The sequence below is a fragment of the Diceros bicornis genome, chromosome 7 (assembly GCF_020826845.1).
Source record: "Diceros bicornis minor isolate mBicDic1 chromosome 7, mDicBic1.mat.cur, whole genome shotgun sequence".
NCBI lineage: Eukaryota > Metazoa > Chordata > Mammalia > Perissodactyla > Rhinocerotidae > Diceros > Diceros bicornis.
Genome location: NC_080746.1, coordinates 18,096,186 through 18,110,397, shown reverse-complemented (window position 1 = coordinate 18,110,397; position 14,212 = coordinate 18,096,186).

Sequence of the window (14,212 nt, the reverse complement as noted above, 5' to 3'; positions counted from 1 at the left end):
GTAACTGAAGAAACCTGTATAGATTTTACAATTATCTGTTCTGGAGAGTCACACCTCCCACAGTTGGTTAGTCCTTATTGATATCTAACCCATATCTGTCCTAAGACAGTTCAACGACAGTCTTTCTTTTCCTGTCTTGGGCATAAAGAGATAATGGCTTCACATCACCTTTGCAGTGCTCCCCTAACCCAAAGGTTTTTCCAAATACAAGACCACTTAGATCTTTATCACAATCCTGAGGAGCTTAAGTTCAAGGTTATATGTAAGACATTGGGAACTTAAACTTGGGGATTTTTAAGTATGGAAATTCTTAAGACCTTCGTGCTTTGCCCAGGGCTACAGTTGTCAATGTTTCTGGCTATTGGAGCTGGTCCGAGAGGGTTAATATCCCTTTCAGAAATGGATAGTTTTACTCTAACCCCATTTTTTCATCCCTCCACTTTCTGAAGAAAAGCCTCTTTCCAGATTTCTACATGTTCTTTAATATCTATCCTCTTTATTCAGAAAGCCCTTTTCTGTATGTTCTGACCAAACTATCCAGGTGTGTTAAGAGTTGATTAGTGACAGGAAAGCTAGGATATAGAGTAATTAGTCAGAATTGATCAAGGACCCCACTGAAAAATAAATGAACTTGAACAGTTCATAAAAGAGGAAATATATAGGGCTAAAAGACACGTGGGAAAATGTTCAACTTCACTAATAACAAGAGAAATGCAAATTAAAAAAACCAGGTACCATTTTTCATCTATCAAACCTGCAAAAGTTAAAAAAAGAAAAAAAAAAAAAGACTATCCAGTGCTGGCAAGCATGCAGTTCGGTGGCTATTCTTATGACCTGCCAGTGGCCGTATAAATGGATACCACTTTTAGAGGAAATCTAGTGATGCATATCAATTATATTTCTGTTCAGATATCCTAATAAAATTATCCAAAATATATACAAAGATTTATTCACAAAGATGCAGTGTTATACATAAGACTGAAAAAAACGGAAATAACTTAGATGTCAAAAAATAAGAGACTGGTTAAATAAATTTTAGTATGTTCCCACAGTAGACCATTAATGCAACATTAGAAAAGATGTTTTGAAAAGTTTCTAGTAACATGAGGAAATGCTTTTATTTCAATGTTAAGTAAAAAGAGCAAAATGCAAAATTGTATATACATTATAATCTCAGATACATTAAGAAATAAAATCCAAAAACATAGAAACAAGGAAAGGATAAAATATACTAATTTATTAACAGTGGTTGTCTTAGGGTATTGGAATCATTGGTAATTTTTCTCTTTTCCCCTTTTTCCTCTAATTTTCTATAATGATAATATATTGTGTTTATAATAAAAACTTTATTTAAGAATAATAAGTGGCTACAGTAATAAAGACCATGAAATACTGGCATAAGAATAGACGTATCGATGGAACATATTGAGAGTCCAGATATAAACTGTTACCTTTATGGTCAATTAATTTTCAACAAGGGTGCTAAGACAATTCAATGGCGAAAGAATAGTCCTTTCAATAAATGGTTCTGAGACAATTGGATATCCACAGGCAAAAGAATGAAAGTTGAATCCCTTCCTTACACGAGACACAAAAATTAACTAAACTGGATCGTAGACCTAAATGTAAAAGCTAAAACTATAAAATTCTTAGAAGAAAACATAGGAGTAAATCTTCATGACCATAGGTTAGACAAAACCTTCTTAAATATGACACCAAAAGCACAAATAACAAAAGAGAAATGCATACATTTGATTTCATCAAAATTAAATATTTTTGTGCCTCAAAGGACATGACCAAGAAAGCAAAAAGCCAACCCAACAATGTGGGAAAATACTTGCAAGTCATGTATCTGATAAGAGACTTGTATCAAGAAAATGTAAAGAACTCTTACAACTCAACAATAAAAAGATAAATAATCCAATTGAAAAATGAGCAAAGATTTGAATAGAAATTCTCCAAAGAAGATATACAAATGTCTAATAAGCACCTGTTTATTCATTTCCTATTACTGCCATAATTAAATTACCACAAACTTAGTGGCTTAAAACGATACAAATGTATTATCTTAGAGTTCTGAAACTCAGAAGTCCAACATGGGTAGAAATGAATAGTGACTGCTAATGGGTACAGGGTTTCTTTTTGGGGTGATGAAAATATTCTAAAATTGATTTTGGTGATGGTTGCACAACTCTGTGAATATACTAAAAATCATTGATTTGTACGTATACTTTAAATGGACGGATTGTATGTATGTAAATCATATTTCAACAAAGTGGTTAAAAAATGATAAATGAATCCTAAGTAGGGTCCCATATCCGTTTAACAAAAAATCCAACTCAAACTGGCTTAAAGAACAAAAGAAATTTATTGGCTCATTTAGCTGAAAAGCACAGAAAAAGTAAAGGTTTCGAGTGCAGCTTAGTCAGAACCTCTCCTCCCCAGGATCTGGAGCTCCAACTAGACATGTTGCTACCTAAGTGGGGGAGAGCGGGATGGATTTGTGGAGACAAAATCCACTATATTCCTAAAGAAAACAAAGAAGGGCAAGTTTAAAGCTACGTATCAGAGAATGTACGCACCAGCCATAGGAGCAGTTGTGGGGAGACTGAAGCTAGGGAGGAAGACCCTCCCTGGACTGAGCCTTGAGAAAAGCAGGTAAGGACAGTAATAAAGACACTAACAGTGTTTAGGATTAACTGCCAATGGGTATGGGATTTCTTTATGGGGGGACAAAAATGTTCTAAAACTAGATTGTCATGAAGGTTGCACGACTCTGTAGATATACTAAAAAACACTGAATTATACACTTTAAATAAGTGAACACTGTAAATGGTATGTGAATTATATTTCAATAAAATTGTTTTAAAAAAAGAAGTGTTTAGAGCATGAAGATAATTGTTAATCTAGTGTTTGGGCCTATGGTGCCAGATTTACAAGTGACAGAGAAAACCATGCCTCTCCTCTTCAGGGCTCCATTAGAGAACGGAGTTAAATGTGAATTGAAGTCCAAGATGTGAGAGAGATAATAAGCGAGCCTCTGTGTATTTTAAAGGGGCCCGAGACTCCAGAGCCCAGATAAATGACCTCCTAGGGCACTGAAAGAACTTGTAGGTACAGTCGTTATTTACCCTGTAATCTGTGAGAAATTATGGAGAATTGGGGTAGAGAAGTTCTGAAGGCAGGCACGTGTATAGATTTATCAAAAGTGGCCTGGGTAGGAAGACAGTGCAAGGAATCCTCCCAGAACACTCAATAAAATCAAACCTATTTCCAAAAATGTAGATTCTGTAAGACAGAGGCCTCATCTACTTGTTCACAACTGTATCCTTAGCTCCTAGAACATTGTCTAACCCATTATATGCGCTCAAATATTGGTTTAAGGTTGAGTGTTGACTCCTTCAGGATTGGCGACGGAGGGAGAACCTTGGTGCACAGTGAAAGGCATGGAAGTTAGGCGAATCTTGAACAAAAAAATCTTGGTGAGAGTTTTGTTGTTTTTGTTGTTATAAACTGGTTTTGAATTAGGTCAAATGCTTTTTCCACATCTATTGAGATAATCATATGGTTTTTCTCCTTTATTCCATTAAGATGGTAAATTACATTAATTGATTTTCAAATGTGAAACTTATCTTGCATTCCTGCGATAAACCCACTTGGGAATGCTGTGTTATGCTTTTTACATATTACTGAATTCAACTTGCTAATATTTTGTTAACAATGAAGCCATCTGGGCCTAAGGGAAGACTTTTCATTACAAATACAATTTATTTAATTGATATAGAACTAGTCAGGTATTTTATTTCTTCTTGAGTCAGTTGTGATAATTTGTGTTTTTCAAGGAATGTATCCATTCATCCATCATTCATCTAAGTTAAATTTTTATTGGTATAGAGTTTTTCATGATGTCTCGCTGTTGTCTTTTTAACTTCTGTAGGATCTGTAGGGAAGTCTTCTCTTTTATTTGCACCAAAAACTAAATCTTGAGCCAGACTTTGAATTCTAGGCAAACAAGTTCCGCACGTTGCAATTGGTTGCTACGTCTCTTAAGTCTCCTATGCTTGTTTTCCTTCCATTGCCAACCTTGGAGGATCAATTTAGATTTAATTAAAGCTGTGAAGAAGAAAGGTAGACTCCAGAAACAACAAATAGCAAGCTCAATGTTGATCTTGGATGAGGTTCTAGATTAGGTTTATGAGCAATACAAAAACACTGGTGGTCACTGAGAGCTGTCATATAATCACTAAGAACAATTTTGCTTTCGTTGCTAATTGTTATATTACCTATCTCCCTTGCACGGTCAGGATTATTTAAACTAGCATTTACTGAGAGCCTTTTTTGTACCAAGTATTGTGCAAGGTACACACAAAACAGGGGTGAGAAAAGCAGACACACTCTCTGCCCTTACCATATGGTGACGGAGATAGTCATTAAACCCATAAGTAATGAATAAATATGTAACTACAAACTGTGTTAAGTGCTGTGAAGTAATAGTGTGAGATGATCATGGGGAAACCTAATTTAGATTTGGTGGCAGGAGGTGGGAGGAGGTTGATTCAAGCAAAGCCTCTAAGAGGAACTCATATTTAGAGACGAGTAGGAGTCAGCCAGGGAAATATTGAAGGCAGAGTATTCTAAGCACAGTGACAGCATGGGCAAGGACCTTGAGTCAGGAAAGTGTTTGGTGAGTTTGAGGAACTGAAAGAAGGCTAGTGGTGCTGGAAAGTAGTGGGAGAGTGAGAGAAGTTGGGGCTGGAGAGGTGAAAGGGTCAAAATTAAGCAATCTTTAAAGTGCATGGTAAAGCCACTGGCTTCTGTACTAAGCGGACTAGAAAGCCATTGAAGTTTAGACAGGAATGTAGCGTGACCCAGTTTTGTTTTACTTTTTATTATGGAAAAATCTAAACATAGGTGACAGCAGGTACAGTAGTATTATGACTCCCCATGTGCGTATAACCAGCTTCAAAAATTATCAATTTACAGACAATCTTCAGGATTTTGCAATAAGAAACAGAAATTCCCGGGAATTCTTGATATTATAAGCTATTCTGGAGGCCGGCCCTGTGGCTTAGCGGTTAAGTGTGCGCGCTCCGCTGCTGGCGGCCCAGGTTCGGATCCCGGGCGCGCACTGGCGCACTGTTTGCCAGACCATGCTGAGGCGGCGTCCCACGTACAACAGCTAGAAGGATGTGCAACTATGACATACAACTATCTACTGGGGCTTTGGGGAGAAAAAGGAGAAAAAAATAAGCTACTCTGTATTTTTCATAACACTTTGTTTACATGTTTTAAATAACAATGAGTGATCATAGTAAGAGTGAATCAGTTTTCTGTGATAAGGTTATACTAAAAGTTTCAGAGGTTTGCTATAAAAAAGCAGTGTAATAATAAATGTGCATTTATTATTATTATAAACCAACATATTGTGACAAGATTATATATTTCAATAACACGTAAACATGCTCTCTACCTGATACAGACATTTGATAATACACAACACTAAGAGACAATTTAAAAAGTTAACACAAAATAAATGCCAAATGAAAGCCATTTTAAAAATTGAAAGATAACGCTACCAATATTTGCTATTTAAAAGTTAGCATTCTTGGGCCAGCCCCGTGGCTTGGTGGTTAAGTGCGCGCGCTCCGATGCTGGTGGCCCGGGTTCGGATCCCAGGCGCGCACCGAGGCACCACTTCTCCGTCCATCCTGAGGCCGAGTCCCACATACAGCAACTAGAAGGATGTGCAGCTATGACATACAACTATCTACTGGGGCTTTGGGGGGAAAAAATAAATAAATAAAATCTTTAAAAAAAAAAAAGTTAGCATTCTTAAAATGAAAAACTTAAACACACAAAGTATTAATTGCCCTGTCTAGTAGTATTAATTTTTGGTTCGTGACAGATAGTCTAGATATAAAAAAATGTCTTTCATTTGCATTGACATCAGTCGAACTGCTAAAAATACATCCAAAAGCATCTTTAAGTTAGGCGTTAGAGTACATGTTGCTTCATGCAAGCTCATTTCCGTTTATAACGATGAAATATTTTGTCTGCTTACCGTGATTTTAGTTTTACTGTTGAAATTGGTATTACTTTTACAAATTCAGGTTTTAGATCAGTTTCTGATTTCATGTCAGTGTATTTACAACATTCACCTCTCTTTACATTTCTTCTGTTAAAGTATTTACGAATGACTGTAACCCACAGCAAATATTCAAATGCTAAAAAATACCAATGAACAGGGGCCGGCCCGGTGGCGCAAGCAGTTAAGTGCATGTGCTCTGCTGCGGCGGCCTGGGGCTTGCCGGTTGGGATCCCGGGCCTGCACCGACGCACTGCTTGGCAGGCCATGCTGTGTCGGCATCCCATATAAAGTGGAGGAAGATGGGCATGGATGTTAGCCCAGGGCCAGTCTTCCTCAGCAAAAAAAGAGGAGGATTGGCAGATGTTAGCACAGGGCTGATCTCCTCACACACACAAAAAAAATAAAGTAAAAAATAAAATTAAAAAAGACATTAAAAAATACCAATGAACATTATTGAGTAGCATTTGAATAATGGAATATTTAGGTTTCCTAGCATTGCACAGAATCCCAGACTGAAATTGCCAATTCAACGATTCACTTTGCCTCCAAATCTTATTTCTTGAATTACCACTCATTAGATTTCTATAAAGTAAATTAGGCATCTAAACTTACTAATATTTATTTTATTTGCGAGAATACTTGCCATTAGCAGCAGACAGAGCCACAAGCACGCACTCATAATGTGGCAGTGAAGGTAAATTGATGCGGATGGGTTCATGCTATGCTTTGGAATAGGTCAACACCATCAAGATAGGACAGCTCATTTGCATAGTCTCAATGCAGTCCATCATCTTTTTGTTGACACAGTGACAGTCTGAGTGGAACACCAGGTGGATATTAGAAATATAGAGGGCAATAAGATTGGATAGTTAGGGTGGGTGAGGACTCTCAGAAAGGAGAGAGGGCTACAGGGCAAAAGAGCTTGTTTTTGTGTGTGAGAAATGGATAGGGAAAGCGAAAGCGTTGGAAGTACCAACGGTGAGAGGGAACAGCCCTCGAGCCATTAGTCTTCTGGTAGGATTTCATTAACACTTGCTTGGGTAACTTTCTGTTGTCACCAGGAAACCTGTGGGACTTTCTCTTCCAAGATGAACCAGGCCCACGCTCTTGCCACTTTCACTTGTTCTCTGGTGGCTGTGGCTGTGTGAAATCTGCAATTGGCTGCTTCAGGGCGCTCCGACTATGTCGATCTAGTGGGAGGATATCAGTGCACACAGGTTATGTGCTTACACAGTCTCACATTTGTCAGTGAGCTTGATTCAGTTTCATGTGTGGATCATCCTCCTTTATGTTCTCTATTTGGTTCCTTGAATAGGCCAAGACTTTCTGTAAACTGAGACTTTGGTAAAGTCCCTTCTTTGCCACTTTACCCTGACTTTGTACCCACAGTTCAAGGCTGAGCTATTCTTACTCCTTTGATTATGGAGTTGCCAAATCCCTTTTTGTCCAGGCTATTGGTGTCATGTAGAAACTGTTCCTCAACTTACATGCTCATCCTAATGTGCACACCCGTACAATGAATCACGATGTAGACCGTAAAGAATGATGTAGATCTATTTATACACTGGTGTGGAAAACTCCATGATACATTATTAGGTTAAAAAAAAAGTAAGTCACCTAACAACATTTGTGGTATGTGTGCTCATGTGTGTGTGCGTGTGTGTGTGTATTTATAATTGCATAGAAATAGTTCTGGAAGGATACATTCTAAACTCTTGACTCCAGGGATTGCAGTGCGCATATGACAGAATTGACTTAATAATGTTACTTTTTGCTTTGATTCTATATTATTTTAATTTGCACGTATAACTTTTGTAATTTGAAACAAAAATTGTAAAAACCCTAAAACTTGCTCTCCTTAGAGTCACTTGAATCCTAATTTGGTGGTATCTCTGAGGAAAATTCCTCAATTAGACTTTCTTCTGCTCTCGATTGAACACAGATTAATGGAGCGCCAACTCTGTGCCAGATACAGGAATAAGCACTAGAGAATCAGAGATGAGAGACACCTGTGTTGTTTAAAGACTTCAAAGTTTAGAGGGGGAGAGAGACCGAAAACGACAAATTACAGTGTGATAAATGCCACAGAGCCACACCTGGGAGCCTGGAAAGTAAAAGGATGAACATAACCAACGTGGAGGAGGAGAGAGGGGGTGGGCAGGAAAGGCCTCCAGAGGAGGTGATAAGAGCAGTCTCCTGTTTTCTCTATTATTTTATTACTAAAAATTTCAAACATACGGAAAAGTTGAAACATCTGCAGATCCACCACCTAGATTCCACAATAGTTAACATTTTACCATACTCACTTAATAAGTAATAAAAATAAATAAATGCTAAACTATTTGAAACTTCACCTCTAAATATTTAAGCACCTAACTCCTAAGAATGACATTCTCTTACGTAACTACAATGCCACTTTCAAGCATAAAAATTAACATTAATCTCTTTTAATCATCTAATAGCTAGGTCATTTAAAAATCATCCCAATTTCCCCAAAACGTCTTTCATGGGTTGTTTTTCTTCCAATCCAGGATCCAGTCCAGATTCACACATTGCACATTACTGTGGTGGTTTGTACTATGAGAACTTGGTTAAGCTGGAACTATGTTTGCCAGAATCCCCTTCCCGGGTGGTTTCAGATTAAAGTTGGTCAAAAGAGGAATGTGTACGAGATTTGGAAGACAGAAGTGAAACAGCAAGTATTACTCTCCGAAGGTCGTTATTGTTAGATGTGGTGACAGTTGGGAACAGAAGTGTTAGTGAACTCAAGATTGTCCTTGCTTTGCTCCAATCAGTGTCCAGAAATTTTTCTGAACTGCTGACCCTCTTGACCAACAGTGACCCCAGGCTTACCTCCAGAAACTTAGTGGGGGACCCATAGAGGTGGCAGCTCCATGAGCTTTCTCATCATCTCATGTCAGCTAGATGTGCTTGACTTCCCATAATTGGTGACTCCTTTTCTGATCCTCTGACTTTTCTGCCGGTCCTTCATTTCCTCAGCTCCTTCCCAAAACTGCGGAAGGTCTGATTCCTATAGTAAAGTCCTTTTCTCATAATTCATAGTGGTTCTGCTTCCCTGACTGATATGCTTATTGGTACTGGTCGTGGTCTCAGGGAAATAGAATCTTGAGGATGGGAATCTGGAATTGGTTCTCTGATCTGGTTAAATTTAAACACATTAATGATTATTGCCGGTGGTAAAGGAGACATTGGTATTCCATGACATTCGGTGGCAAAACAGTTGCTTAAATTCTCACCTGAAGTCACCTGTGATAAATGCATATAGAGGGAAAGCCCTTGAGTAACCAAATATTTGTTGCCATAGAACGTTTTAGTAGAAATAGGAGTATAATGAGCTTTGTTGGTGGCTTCTAAGTATGCTGGAGAGTTTGGAGAAAGAAAATGATGAGTTTAGGGCTTTAAATTCCCAGCTCAAGATCTGGGAAAGGAACCAAAAACTTCTATGACTGCCCTAAAAGAAACTCTTATCTCTTGTTGCCTCAGGGTCAAGATTTCTGATAACCCAACTCTAAACTTCTGCTTGCAGGTAACTGAATTTCAATACAAATTGAATTCACAATCTAGCAGGCTGTCTTGTTGAAAATAAGACATTGATTGGGAAGGAGTGAGCCCTAAATCTTAGGCTGGGGACATATGGACAGATTCTGATGAAGCTGAAGACCTTAAACTCTAAATTCTGCCGACCTCCTTCTGCAGTAAAAGCAAGTTAATCTTCCCTTAACTGAAGAACCCATATGGCCTCCCCTGAGGTAGCTGCCTTGTAGGGGACTGCTGAATCATCCTCCTAGGAACCTAACCCTACGACCTCTTTTAGATCTATAACCAGATTCAAGTAACACCAGGCCCCAGTGTGACCCGTGAGGAACCCCATACACCGAAAGAATATGGAGAGTTTGTCAGTTTACATATTGTTTCACTTTTTGTTTTGACAAAATATTACCCTTACTGAAAGTTACAAGAATAGTACAATTTTCTTTACCTTTCATCAAGATCCCTCAAATGCCAATATATATTGACAGAAACCCAGGGAATATGTATGAGAATGGATCCTAAAGGTGTTGGATCAGGATGGAGGGAATATAATTTTGGATTGGGCTGAATGCATTGATATGAGTGCACTAAGCAGAGATTCTGGATTCAATGTATTTGCTCAAGTTGGTTGGGAATGGCTCTAATAGTTTGCTATTAAACCCAAAAATGGTTTGCACTGAATGAAGCTGAGATGTCAGAACTTCCAGTACTGAAGAGGAAGGTATCCAGAATACTAGAGTGGATATATAATGTAAAACCAGCTAATGATATTCCTTGGTAGGATCCAGAGGACACTCCCTTCACCGAGGTTTTGAGAAATGCATTGGTAAAGAGAACATCAGCATCCTTGAAGAGCTCTGTGGTGGCTATTTTCTAAGAGCAAGGCATGATAGTGGGAAATGCAGTCATCAAAATGGGCTCCTTGAATTAATGCAATGGGAATAATGGGTGTCAGGAGCCAAGTGGAGGCATTTAGTAACCAAGACAAAGTTAGTGTAGTTACTGTAATGAGCAGCAGAGCCAAAGCAGGCATCCAAGTGGTTTGGTCTGCAGAGCTTTGGCAGTGGCTGATGGATCATAGGGTCCCTAGGACAGAAATGGATAGGCAGCTTACTAAAGTCTTACTTGGTTTATATAAGCGGAAAAGCTCTAGTTGTGGTGAACAGAAATCTGACTTCTGACAATAGAGTAAGAGCCGTTCAATCAGTTCTTAGATTGGAGCCAATTCATAAACCCTGATGCCCTAGAATGCAGGGAAGACTGGGACCGCTTGAGGAAGGACTCTGCTATACTGCCAAAAAGTCATACTGCAAATCTTCCTCCTACTCTTTCCCCAAAGGGACCTGCAGCCATTTACCAGGGTGACTATGCATTAGGAAGGGGAAATAACCAGATTTTTAGGGGATTACTGAACCTTAGCTCAGAGTAGCTGCTTGTGAAAGTCAGATGATCTTTGGACTTTTGGCTTGGCTCCATCTCACAGCAAGCCCAGTGATTCTCAGAACCCATCCATTATTATTTCCTCAGTTGCAGAATGCATAGGTGGATATATATTGCAGCTTAGATGTACTCAGTAGGTATCTGAGTGGATATATTCAGCAACCTGTAGACTCCTCACACTCGTTCTCTGACCCATGGAGTAAAGGCTATCACGGTAGAAAAGGCCAAGTGGAGGGCACCAGAACTAGGTCTACATACTACAATTGTAAACCAAAAGCAGTATTGCATTTCTGGAAGGACTGAAGATATTAGTGCCACCAACAAAGTCTTGAAAGATACAAGAGTGGTGATTCCTACCATATCCCCACTCAAATCACCTATTTGTCAGAAATCAGAAGATTGATGGACTTTGGAGAATGACAATGGACTATCCAAAACTTGGTGTCTCCAATAGCAGCTGCCGATCCAGGTATGATTTCTTTGGTTTGCTGTTGATCTGGCTAGTACTTTTTACTCTCTACCTTTTAGCAAAGAGACCAGATACAGTTTTCTTTTAGTTGGCAGGGCCAGCAACACATCTTTACTGCTCTACCAACTCTCCACTTCTGTTATAATCTAGTCTGCGAGGACCTTGGATCCCCTTTGCCTTCCACATGAATGTAAGTTGGTGCTACTTGCTGGTAGGATGCCTCAGTTCCTCGACACACATGACTCTCCACAGGGACACTTGCATGTCCTCAAAACATTGTGGCTGGTTTTCCCCAGAGCAATCTAAGAAAGGTGGAAGCTACAATGTCTTTTATGACATAGTCTCAAAGTCACCCACTGTCACTTCAACATACTGACCAATATCCTATTGGTCACACAGGTCAACACTATTGAATGTGGGTGGAAACTACCCAAGGCCATGAATACCAGGAGGCAAGGATTATTTGGGGCCATCTTGGAGGCTGGCTACCATAGTCACAAAAATTATGAAAGTTCTTTTTTCTGTCTGTCCAGAACAAGTTTAGAGGGGTTTCTAATTACAAATTTATTTTTTTAATGCTATGTAATTTTTAAATGTAAATACTATTATTATTAATATTATCCATTGAGTGGATCAAGTCTTAAACCAGAAGACAAGGACCCTGGCTTCGGTTGCTACATCTGATGCTGACTCAGGACATGTCCTTGAGCATTTCTTCTTCTTAACATCTTTGGACTTTAAGTTCCCTGTTGATAAAATAAAGAACAAATTCCTGCCCTTTCTTTCCTCCCCTAAAGAAGGTTGTAAGAGTGCTTTTAGTTCTTTAAAAATTGAATATTTACTTTAGAAAGAATCTCATAAAGCCTTTGATTTTACAAATGCAGAAACTGGTGTCTAGAGAAGTTAAGAGGTTTACCCAGGATCACACAGCTAGTTAGTGACAGAGCCAGGATAGAGCCCTGGTCTCTTAACCCTCCAGTGTCTGCCCTGCTCTGCTGCCTCTATCTTGGAAGAAAAGTGCTAGAGAAATTCTGAAAAGGATTTTCACATGATTTATGACAACTCATAGAGTAAAGACTAGGTACCAGCCTGAAGGAATATCTCTAATGTTGTGGTTCTTGAACTTTGTGGTCTCAGGATCCCTTTACACGCCTGTGAATTATTGAGGACCCTGAAGAACTTTTGTTTATGTAGGTTATATCTATTAATATTCATTGTATTAGAAATTAAAATTAATAAAAAATGTTAAATGTTTTATTTATTAATTGCTTTAAAAATAACAATAATAAACGTATTGCATGTTAACATGAACTTTTTATGAAAAATAATTATATTTTCCAAGAGGAAAAAAATAATGAGAAACGAGTGGCTTTGTTTTATATTTTTGCAAATCTCTTTAATGCCCGGCTCGTAGAAGACAGCTAGATTCTCATAACTGTTTCTACATAGTCTATTGCAATATCACACATCATGTAGCCTCTGGGTAACTCCATAGTTCGTGATAGAATGAGAGTGAAAAAGACATTTTAGCATTATTATGAAAATAATTTTGATCTCACAGGCCCTCTGAAAAGGTCTCAGGAAACTCCAGGATTCCCAGACCACACTTTGAGAACCCCATTGTAATGTTATGCCACAAGACTCTATTTTGTCCTATTTGGCATTTTCATTAAAAACTAATGACCTTTTTGTAGTTGATTTTCATTAACTACAAAGTAATTAGTGCTCATCAGGTTTGCAGATGATACAAAGCCGGGAAAGAGATTATTACAAAAGGTGACAGAATAAAAAATTTACATTATTTCAGCAGACTGGAATCAAACAAAATTAAATGTGGAATGTCCTGCATTTACATTTTGCTTTATTTTTAATCAGTTGCACGTGTACTAGAAGCATACGCTGGGAAGAACTGGCCTTCTCTTTTGTATGAAAAAGATCTGGCGGTTTAGGTCAACCACAAGCTAAATATGAACCAACAGCTTATAACATCACGCTAAGAAGCATCAATAGAAGCGTAACCGTTGAGCTGGGGCAGACAGGCAGGGTTACTTACTTGGAGGAGTGGTGGGAAAGGATGCAGTCGTGACACTTTCTTTGCTCCAGCCCCCGCCTGGATTCCCAGAAAGTGCAAGCGGGGCAGATAGGAGGCATGCAGCATTTGTGCTCTGCTAACAATGTGGTTTCAAAAGTTTAAATAAAAGAAAGCTAAATCCACAAAGAAAAGTTCCCTTGAGTCATACAGGCTTACACAGCCAAAGGGCAAGGATGTCCTTCCATGTTGGATCCGCAGGTCTCCCCCACAGTGTCCAGCGCCCAGTCTGCACCACGGGGCAGCTTTGTCTGGGGAGGGGCTCCAGGCTGCCAGCGGGGGCTGTTCTCAGATTTCCTCTGGCTCTCCCCACGTAGCTCACCCCAGCAGTATACCCTGGCCAGAGGACCCTGTCCATTGGGCTGTGTGCTTGTAGAGATACCCTGGCCATCTCAGCATCACCTTGCAGCCTTCTTCAACATCACCCTTCTGAACTTAGCTTGGTCACCCGGGGCTTAGCTCTTCCTGGCCTGGCTCAGAGGGAGAAAGCGCCTTGGCTCCTTCCTGCCTGTTGCATCTTCACGCCCTTGTGGTGAAGTGGTTCCACCCTCTCCCTCCTGGGTCAAGGAACAAG